The sequence below is a fragment of the Halichondria panicea genome, chromosome 11, assembly GCF_963675165.1.
Source record: "Halichondria panicea chromosome 11, odHalPani1.1, whole genome shotgun sequence".
NCBI classification, from domain to species: Eukaryota; Metazoa; Porifera; class Demospongiae; order Suberitida; family Halichondriidae; genus Halichondria; species Halichondria panicea.
Window position 1 is genome coordinate 3,378,658 of NC_087387.1, and position 11,531 is coordinate 3,390,188.

General features: G+C 41.1%; 1 long non-coding RNA gene across 1 annotated transcript in view; it reads right to left on the minus strand.

The window, feature by feature from the left end:
• The window catches only part of LOC135343892 (uncharacterized), an 84,299-nt gene that overhangs the window by 14,714 nt on the left and 58,054 nt on the right, over positions 1 to 11,531 (minus strand). The gene's annotated exons all lie outside the window — the stretch shown is intronic.

The following is an 11,531-nucleotide window of genomic DNA, read 5'->3' on the forward strand; positions in this document are numbered from 1 at the left end:
TACCTATTATCGGCCAATCATCTATGGACTAGGCTAGTATACGGAAAAATGTAACGGTAATCCGCCCTTTTGTAAAGAAGCTATACTCGACTCAAGCATACGCATATCAAGAGCCATCGACTTCCAGGTAAGTAGTAAGTCAGCTATGATGATGGTAAAATGTTTGAACGTTTGCATTAACCAGAAACTTACTGAATGGCGTCAGTAGCTTGCTTTTTTTACTTGATTTGTATTCTATAGTCTATAATATTAGTATGCAGCTGTCCCTAGTATGCAGCTGTCCCACTGTAAGAGCTGTCCCACTGTAAGAGATGCCGCCCTGTAAGAAAAAGAAGGGGTTTAAACATTCGAGTAATCAACCACCACTATCCTTTTCTCACCTTAAATTCTCACCTTAAAAAGAGCAACAGGAGTTTGAAGAGGTAGCTGCAATAGACTGACCACATGTCCGGTAACGAAGCTGCTGACTGTACCACGTTCTACGTTGAAAGACAGAGTAAGCAGACGAGTGTCATATGGAACGCCCTATGCCTTACCTTAGTATGACGGAAGAGGAAGAACTGTCCACCCATTTACTCCATGCGTCCAAAATAGGTTATGGGAAAACTAGGCATGATGGTAGAGACGTATGTGAGGCAGAAAGCACACTCGGGGGTTCTAAAATAACGAATGGGTGGTGGTAGAACAGCCTCGGAGGAACCCAAGTCTTAGACTTCGTGCTGGTGAGTGTACTGCTGGAGTACACATGGATACTAACTATTATAATGCTGAAAATATGCGAGAGTACTTCGAGAGTACTTCGACCTATTGAGAAGTGTGTTTGACGAGTTTGATTTTGCATTCAATACGGACAGCTCTATTGGCAACAAACGTTGTGGTGTTAGTAGTATGTAGTGTGCTATATACTCGGCCGTGTTAAATTTATTGTACTCTGTTCAGATATAGAAATATTCAAGATTATTTATTTGGTAAAGGGTTGTCAGACCTGCTGAGAATGATGGTGTGCTTTAAATTGCACTATTATGCCTTGTTGCGGAGTAACGGCACACTTTGCTGTAGCTAGTCGATAATAGAAAGAAGTAAAATATATAGAGACCGATAATAGATAGCTGTGGACGATAACTAATTGACGACTGCGTATGGCTCCCTTTCAAGGTGAGAAAGCTTATAGAGTAGACCTTCATGTAGAAACTTAAAACAAGCGTTAGAAGCCTAGTACAGCTGAGATATAACGCTAGGCGCAAACCCCGGTTGATAATTGATGGCACTCCTGCTGAAAAATGTATACACTGTGAGAAGTCAGTCAGTACCAATGCAGAGAAGCCAGCTTGTCTGTTGTGTATTTAGTATTTAGGGATAACAAGTAGTTTGGGTTATAGATGGACTTCTCCAACCCATTTTCTCATGTCAAAGGTACATCCAGTGTTGATTTAACATTTGAAAGTGATGTGTCAGAAGCAATTTCATTATTTGTGTAGTGATGTTTCATCAAAAATGGCTGATGAGGAGTGGGATATGACGGTGTGCGATCAATTCTACAAGTATATACTGGGTTGGTGTTGAACATTAAATACTTTAACTGGTTCATTTTGAGTTTGAGGCGTATGTTCGCCAGTGGTAAGTTCCAGCTAGTACTGTGCCTATATAGTTGGCAGGTCATAATTATGTAAATTGTGTATTGTGCAAGGTACTGCACCCTGTACTGCACCCTTCCGTTTACAATTATATTGCTACCGGTCAGTGTATTGGACATTAGACAAGTGTAAGGATTCAGAAGTTCGGGTAACTTATAGTATGTAAGTATGTAAGTATAAGCCATCTTAAGTATAAGCCATCTTTAGCAAAATCTTACGGGAATCAGTGTTTTGGAAACAATAAAGAGGAAACCTCTGTTTTGCTACTACATATTTAGTTACAGTACACAGTCACTTTTGAAGGCCAACTTTTCTGAAACCAATCCAGTGATTTTAATTATGTGGATATTGTTCAAAGATAAATCCAGATCGAGACGAGACGGTAACTCTCGAAGACATACAACTCTCGAAGACATACTAATTTTCAGCGCCTCCTCTTGCACGACCTGTGCTGGCGTAATGTGTTCAGCTCTTTTACAGAGAAACGGTGATCAATAAGGGTTTCCCACTTCTGGTTAGAGGTAACCAGCAACAAAATATGCAAACAGAGGAGAAAACTGGTGCGACCTAACTTCGACTCTGACACCAATATATGTGTCATTGCCGAGCGGGAAGCGAGGTGAATAATCGTACTACCTAATTCTGGCCCATGTGGATATATTCGTATATTTATTTGTATATATGTCTGCAACGGATGTGGGTTGGGCTCCCCCGGGGGGCAGTCAAATCAATAAAGGATGTGCTAGGGCGTGGCGTACCGTACCGTACCGAGGTACCCTAGCTATGAACAGTTGAACACCCGCTCTCGTAGTGCAAACCGGCGTGCAGCTCTCTCTACAGAGCAGCTAGAGAGAAACAGACAACAGGACAGAGACCGAAGAGCCACAGATAGGCGGCAGCAGTCGGATGAACAAAGGTCAGCTCATAAATTCTACTCAGTAGCACCGTGACTACACATCACACTTCTCCAACACAAGCTGAAACAACTATCTTCTAAACTTGTCATCGTCACTCCAAACATCATCTACACTCTCGTCGCTTTCTTGCCAATCATAAAGCAAATAGCCAATGATGACACAATCACAAGTGCCACCGACAAACAAATAATCACAACTAAAATTCTTATGGCCGATCCATTTCAACTTTCATGCACTCCGAACAGTAATGTTTCCCGTAACTAAGTATAGGATAGACTACACCTAAGAGTAGAATATGCGTCTACGTAACCTCCGCGGTTGCGGTTAGCCCGAGGCGCAAAGCCGAGGGAATCTAACCGTAACCAAGGTGGTTACTAAGACGCATATTCTACGAGTGGGTGTGGTCTATCTAACTTGGACTTCATTGCGCATGCGCGAGGCGTGGTTATAAAAAGCCAGGTTTGGTGCGTAGCAACAGAAATTGAATTTGTGCGAGCTGGACGAGCTGGAGAGCTGTGAGAGACAGTTGACAGAAAAAGATAAGAAGACGGCTTCAAAACAATGAAAAACTTAGTAAAGCTTGTGAAACGCTTCTTGAAGATACTGGAAAGAACAGACAAGTAAAAAGAACCTAGAACTATGCTAGAACTGACTGCAACACTACAAGAAGAAGAATGAAGCTCTGTGGTGGAGTGGAGGGGGTATAGAGCAGACTGGACCGGCATGGAACCTTAAAAAACTCAATAGAAAGTGTCAAGTGACTGCTAAAGTGTTTTTGATGCTTCCTGGCCCCCCTTGCCCATGCCCAACTGGAAAAAGCAATACAAAGCAACAGTGGACATGGAAAGAATGGATATTGACTGAACAAACTATTGCATTCTGTGTTTTTATAATGTTTTTGTCATCTTGTCACTTTCACTAAAAATTTCATTTCAACTTTTGAGAACTTCCTGCAAATTATTTGTCACTTCCTGTAGAATATGCGTCCACTTCCTGTAGAATATGCGCCCATTTCCTGTAGAATAAGTACTTTCTTGTAGATTATGCTTCCATGTAATCTACTGTTTTTAGCCAATCAGATCAATTACAGATGATGTAATGTAGTCTAACAATTCTTACAAGCTATTCTCTTTATTTTATCCTTTTTCCACATTATCCTTTTTCCACATTATTTAATGTTCTTCAAAAATGTCATATGATTATTCACCTTCTTCATTATAAATTTCAATCCGAGCTTCCCGCGAGGCGCTGGTTTCTTGCTGCAACAAAGATTAACACAACTAGCAGGAGCAATGAGTAACTATGTTGCCTTTCCTACTGGCAATTGTAAATGAGTGATAATTATCACTATGTTATTCATTGCAAATTTGATTTCATAGTTTATACAACGGTGGTTACAACATGTGACGTAGGTCTGGAGTCTATTAGAGTGACATACTCTTACATTCCTAGATACAGCCCAGCCGTGAAATTAAAAGAAATTTCCTCGAGTTATGCAGTCTATTAACATAATATTTTCACACAAAATTCGAATTAGCCTTGCACTAAAGCACTAGTTGTGGGAGTGCATAAAGAGGAGTATGCGGTATAATTTCCGAGAAATTAGCCTATCTACTTGCTCTGAAAAGATCAAAGGTCATAGTTATGATGCCATGCGCACTAAAATCGTAGCAGAGTGACAAGACAACTAGGTAAGCTTTTATTTTATGATCTAAGAATTACTTTTCGTGGATGCACTGTAGTCGTAAAATTTCGTGGAGGTCAGCCCCACGAAAATACGAATATTTTACCCCACGAAAATTACCCGCTATATATACGGTAATCATCTAGTTACTGTTGGGCAATTTACTTAACTCCAGCACATCGAGAAACTCTTCATCACACGATTCAATAATAAGTACACTGCAGTGGGAATGGGAAATGCATCACCAACTGCCAACACTTCACGAGAGGAACTCACACAAGTGATAACATATAAGCTCTGCTATTGATTGACCCCACCTCATGAGCGCATGAGCGCATGAGTAAGTACAATGTTCTTACTTTTACAGTGCTGGTGTCTGGAAACAACGCTATTTTTTCTGTCCCATATGTAATAGGGGTGTGTAATAGGGGTGTGGTCAACAAACATGGGAGTGGCCAAATATCTATAGCTAAATTATTAAATTTAATTATGAATTTTCTCGTCTTCTTCCTTTTTTCTGATGCATGTATTGCACCACATGCATGTATTATCAATGGGACACACTACCATGAAGTATATATACATGTAAACGGAAAAAAAGGCAATTTTAGTTAATTTTCGGTCCGCCTGCAGTGATTCGTTGTACGCTTTGTCCTGTTCAAGTATGATGGATCTTCTGAGTTTCATTGTTCTCGTCCACATGGGTAGGGTTCTCACTAAGAGCCACAGGCACACCAGACAATTCACCCACGAGGGTAGAGTTGACGATTCACACATGAGAGTAGGGTTCTCACTAAGAACCACAGGCACAAGGGTTCTCACTACTAAGAGCCATAGGCACACCAGATGATACACCCTCAATTGAGTCGTCCAATGTGGATTCATCCTATTTTAAACACAATCGTTATGCACAATCGTTATGCATGCAACACTATAATATAATAATATGCTACACACCTCTAGTGTACATATTACTTACACACGATAAGATATACACACTGCTCTGACCAGCCTACACCTTCTCTATACACAAATCCACAAATCTGAAAAGCCATCCAAAATTGTACTTCTGACATCGACATATTTCTGCGAAAAACAACTCCAAAATCCTCGAGTGAGCTTGGATCTTTGGTAGACAAAGATTGTACGATGTTTTATCCTGGTGTTCGTAGACGTTTTCTTTGATCTGCTACCGCGGTAGGGTCAAACTAGAATGCTGGAAAGTTCTTCAGAGCTACAGCATTTTTCTCAGACGGTACTTTCCCTACCCGCCTTACCTGACCTTGACCTTGTGCCTTACTTGTCTCAGCCCGTACAGTGATAAGTCAATCTAAATTGTCAACTAGTCTTGTAATTTATCGCTTATCTAGCGTTTATCTAGCATAGAACATTTCGAAGTTCATGTTTTCATAACTGTATCTTATGGTAGAAACTTCACTAATCCTAATGAAATTTCCGAATTAACGGATGCCATTGAATATTATTAAGGAAGACACTTTTAAGGGAAGCTAGAATAGTCTTTATCGACTTTCTTTCCAATACAGTACGGTGAGTCTTGTTAAGCTCACTCTTCATCACTCTTCATTTTATTTGCAGTGGCCATTGTATTGAGCCATTGTATTGAGCGTAGTTTATTAATAAAATTATTGTTCATTCAGCTGCATGCATGCTTGTGCATGCATGCGCAATATTGACAGCCCCTCCTCTTACTTGTCGGACTCAGGAGCAAAAAAACTAAACCAGACTGGAGGCATGCTGAAAAATTTGAAACAGGTAGTGGTACTACAGATCACAGCAAAGGTCTCAGACAAGTATACGTAGGCTCCATGCATGGAGTAGGTCAGCTAACTGGCTGAGCTATAATTCTATAGCTTTCACCCTGTTCCATTGTTCCTGGTACAGGGTTATAAAATAACACCCAAAGCCCAAAGTTGCCACTATCTCGCACAGCCAGCCCAGGATGTTTTCTAGTTGAACTCTAGGTCGATAAACAAAGATTTCTTGGCATGTTACCCGCTGTGGTCAATTGGAGGCAAAAAGGCAAGCGATGAACGGGTTCAGAGGTTAATTACTTTATCCTGCAGCCTTTAATCAGAGTACAGTCTATAGAAAGAGAGACATTAGTGACTGAAATAATAATTATGTTCCTCGAGGAGGGTTTAGGAGCAAGCAGGTTTTGAAAGCACTGCCCTTACACTTGCACAACAAGTTATTAGTTTTGTGCCTTTGTAAAACCTGTGCTTACCTGGATGCGCATGGGTAGCCATGTACATTTATTTTGCAGAACTTATTATTGTTATTGTAACCACACTGTGGTCATCAACCATACACCCTTGTGACTACACCCACTCAAGGGTGGTTCTGCTCCTTTCTTCATTTACAGTTATATACACTCACACATAAAGTGATAACATAATTATAAGAGTATATAAAGCTTCAGTGCTAGTGTCTTATGTTGAACTTTTACCCCTCCTGGGAATTGGAAGGACATATCCTCAAAAGAAACATTTTGTGGCGTGCGTAAACCTCCCCCCCCATTTATGAAACCCTGTGCTAAATTATGAATTCATAATGCTACAAAGCGCTTTGGTGGAAAGAGTTGGATTCAGAGCATCAGGATTCAGAGCATCAGATTTTGCAGAGAGCTAGTACAAAGACTGTAGATAACTATATCCCAAGAAAAAAAATAATGAGATTATACACTGCAGTCTATTATTGCTCAATATCAATATCTGCTCCAATTGGTCTGTTTTCCCAGAGCTTATTGTACATACTAGCCATGTACATGTAAACTAAAAAAAGACTTGACAATTAATTTTAGTCAACTTTCGTTGTACGCATTGTCTTTGTCAAGTAATAGATCGTCAACTCGGATAAGTGTCCAGTTTCGTTTAGTTGCTGGTAGTCTACACAGAAACGATGGGAACCTAGCTGTGGGATGGCATCTTCTAGATACTTGTTTTGGCGGGGTGACAGTACGAGATCGGTTTCTCCTCGCTCATTGTGCTAAATGCACTATGGAAACAATCATGTAACTTCTCAGTTTGCTCCAACTTAGTTTTCTGGTTGACTGACAGCTTCTCTACAGTACTTTACAACGTTCCGTGTCAGACATCACCACTAGCATATTTGCAGGTTCTGCAGGTACAATTTCAGTTTCTTCTTCCACAAATGATACTTATGGTCTCCGGTGCTCTGGTCTGCTTCAATTAGCTTTCCACAAATCGTTCTCATGGTTCTCGTCTTGCATCTGCTGGGATCCTCTCACCATCACTGTGTCTCCCAGTCTGCTCGAGGAAGGCACCTCAGCACAATCTTCTGGGGATCTTCAGGGGCCACCTGTCCCTCGTCTACCAGTCCTCCTTTGATCCAGTAGTCCCATTGCCGTTGGCTTGATCACAGGTGCTGTAGGTACTCGGTGTAGTTATGGTGCTACAGGTACTCTGGGAGAGGGTGTATGCGCCGTACACCATTGGGTGACCCATGGGTATGCCACGTATAACTACGGTGCTATAGGAGAGGGGCTATGCGCGCCGTACACCTTTGGGTGACCTATGGGTATGCCATGTATACTATGGTGCTATAGGTACTGGGTGTATGCGCCGTACACCATTGGGTGACCCACGGGTATGCCAGGTATACTATGGTACGAGGGTGTATGCGCCGTACACCGACCCACGGGTATGCCACGTATACTACGGTGCTATAGGTACTCTATTAGAGGGCTATGCGCGCTGTAAACCATTGGGTGACCCATGGGTATCCCACGTATACTACAGTGCTATAGGTACTCGGGGTATGTGCGCTGTACACCATTGGGTGACCCACGGGTATGCCACGTATACTACGGTGCTATAGGTACTCTGGGAGAAGGGCTATGTGCGCTGTACACCATTGGGTCACCCACGGGTATGCCACGTTGCTATAGGTACTCTGGGAGAGGGTTATGCGCGCTGTACACCATTGGGTGACCCACGGGTATGCCACGTATATACTACGGTACTCTGGGAGAGGGCTATGTGCGCCGTACACCATTGGGTGACCCACGGGTATGCCACGTATACTACGGTGCTATAGGTACTCTGGGAGAAGGCCGTACACCATTGGATAACCCGGGTGACCGACCCATAGGCATAATTATGGTGGTAGCTATAGGTTACCCATGGGAGCTATAGATGCATACACTTGACCCATTACTGGACATGGATGTATCAATTGCAAATGTGGCACGATTTTGAAACCGTTTGTGGAATTGTTCTTTTAGTTCAGATACTTGGTTACCGTTTAGTTGTCTTCGATTCGACTTCTTGCCAAGTTCTACTATGTTATGAACACCGCAGTTGAAATAAGAAGCCATCTGTTAACAGAGATGCGTAATAATAATATAATATTGTACTGCATGTAAAATGTATGTACTTATTCTACGTTAGTTGAATTACGTTAGTTGAATGCGCCATGATAATTAATTTTTGTATCATTCTACAGGCGCTCATTAATTTTGGGCTTGACAGTATTTGAAATGTAGTACCTTCTGCGTATAAGGTATCTCCTTTAACCCCCCCCCCATCTGTGTAAGTAAAGTACTTACTGTATAGTGAAGATCACTTTGTGCACCTGTGAACTCGTAACACTTGCAAGCTTTGTTCGTTATGTTGAGAAACGCGAATGCGAATATAGTTATGGACTGTGATGAGTTGTGTCTCTTAGCCTGGGAATGTACTTTTAAGTGTGGCATTGGATTTATTTTGTTGAATCTGTAACAAAATTATATGTGCGTTTATCAATACTGTGTTTTTGTTAATTATACATTGCTTCATTTACATTTTAATGCTTTGTTGCTATATTATTATGCTGTGCTACTTACCAAATTCACTTGAGAGAGATGCATACAGAACTCTTTGCATAAAAAGCCTTGCAGGTGCAATGCAGCTCTTAGCGCGCGCGAGCAAAATATTGACGGGATTTCCCTTCTTGTAGGGGAAGTTCCCCTTAACCGTGTGCAAAATGGTGGATAAAAGCATAGCATAGCATACGTATACGGAGACTTAAGTACATGCTTTTGCTCTAGTTTTTCTATTTAGCAGGTAGTACTAAGCAAGTTAAAAGCATATCTACTCCGTTGGTTACCTAGAAAGGCTCAAGGGATTTATTGATAGTGAGTTTGTGTACTGTAACGCATCTGCTGTATAGCTGCTATAGCCGTCACTGTAAATTAATTTGCTAAGAGTCCTAAAAATTATGTGATCCTAAAACCCCCACTTAAGGATAGCTTCATCTTCTTATCCGCATTGATTGTGTGCGTATACTAGCTATTGATACCGCCCCAGTACTAAATTAAATTATATAATATGTTAGACTCAACAGAATCTGCATTCTTCACTGACAAATTGGTATATTGATACTTTGAATAAAAATAAAAAATGAACTAAAAAAATAGGACAATGTACAGTAAAAATGTTCTCGAAAGGTGATGACCCAGTCCTTAATGTAGCTTCCATTCTCTAAGAAATAAAGCCCCGCCCACTAATTAATCAGTGGGGTGGTCCTTTTTGTCACGAGAGCCTAAAGACAGGAATATGTCCATGAACTTTGACCTTATAATTATGTGATGTGGGGACGGCTCCAGAGGATTATGCACTATTTTAATACTAGATCTAGTGCAGATCCATACAGGATATTAAAATTAATGTGCCCAACATGTTGTAAGACTATTGAAATTAATACAGCAAACATTGTTTTATTGCACAAAAAACAATCATTATTGTGAAAGAACATTCTGCCATTTGTGTTCGCCTCTTCACTTATGAGTCTGATTTGCCTCGGTCCCAAGGACATGCAGTAGAACTCCACTCAAAATTTGAATATGTATACTCAGTGTAGCACAAGCCATACAGTAACCTAGCTACATTGCAGTGTGTACTACTTAGAGACAAATCAATCTACCAGCCAGCAACGATTGTATAACATTATGCACATGCAATGGAGTCATAATTAAATCCTAATTACATATACACTCACTATAGATAAACATTATACGCTGCATGTATAAATGCAGTTCCCTGCCAAGGCATCTATGACCGCAAGTATACTGTCCTTTACAATGATGGCAGCTAAAAAGCTATGGCAAGACAAGCGTGATCTCAGCTCACCAGAGAAATCTTCATGTGAATGCTGCGCCGATTATAAGCAATGGAAAGTAATGCATCCAGATTCAGCAAAAGAGCTTCAAACAGAAGCAGATCTGCCACACTATTATCAGTGTCAATTATCGTAGATGGGAAACTCATACAGTACGTCGGCACAATACGTGCACTTGAGAACGCAAGATTGGGAGCTTGTACAGAGATAGCTTCGACCGGAGGCACTCATCCATATACCTGTGCTTCGTGTAATGCTTTGGTACATGGCAAAACTTTGTTATTTGGAAGTGGCAGGTGCTACATCCACAAGACTAGACGGTAATAATAGTGAGGGGAATTGCCGTTTGTTTTCGGCCAACGGAACTATTCAGACGTAGAGTCTGAAACAGTCACACACCATACCTTTCAAGGTGATCGGATATCCAGAAGTACTCTGAAAAGCAAGTGTACTTATTGACGAAGGTGTCCCTGTACCAATGTGACTCCAAATGCAATTGCGTTGTAGACAGTTCCTTTGGATACGTAGTGAAGGAAGCACGTAATGCTGTGTACGATGCCCTCATAAGGAATGACATTACTGTTGTAACATTCAAGTGGGTCAAATATGCCCAGGGTTTTTTTTGCTAACGGTGTATGGCCATCAAATTAATGCTGAAGTACACTGTAACCTAATTTTGCGTTGATCGATTTCCAATGACTGCATTAATTTAATTGTATATAAAATAATTATAACACTCGTACGACTGTAAACAATCATGTTCTAATAGCCGCTCATGTCATTTTTTGTTGTACATTTCTATTGAACCAAGTTGCAGCAATAACATTATACACGTATTAATAGGCAACGAGGGATCCATTCGTTTGGGAGAACTTTCCTCCAATTTACTTGACGGTGTGAAGTGTAAAATGTGCCCACCATATCTCTGAAGAAGCATTCCACATATCACATCTTCAGTTGTGGAAGCTCTTGAATGTTTGATATCTCCTCAGTGCAAGTGAGAGATATCTTTATAGCGTGCAGTTCACAGGCTCTTGAATCAGCCGCCCTGTCTCTCCCCCTCAGGTAGGAAGGGCGGCTAATTCATGAGACTGGCATGCAATTAACACAAGGGCAATTAGAGACCTGATTAGCAAAGGTTAGCACCTCTAACTGAGA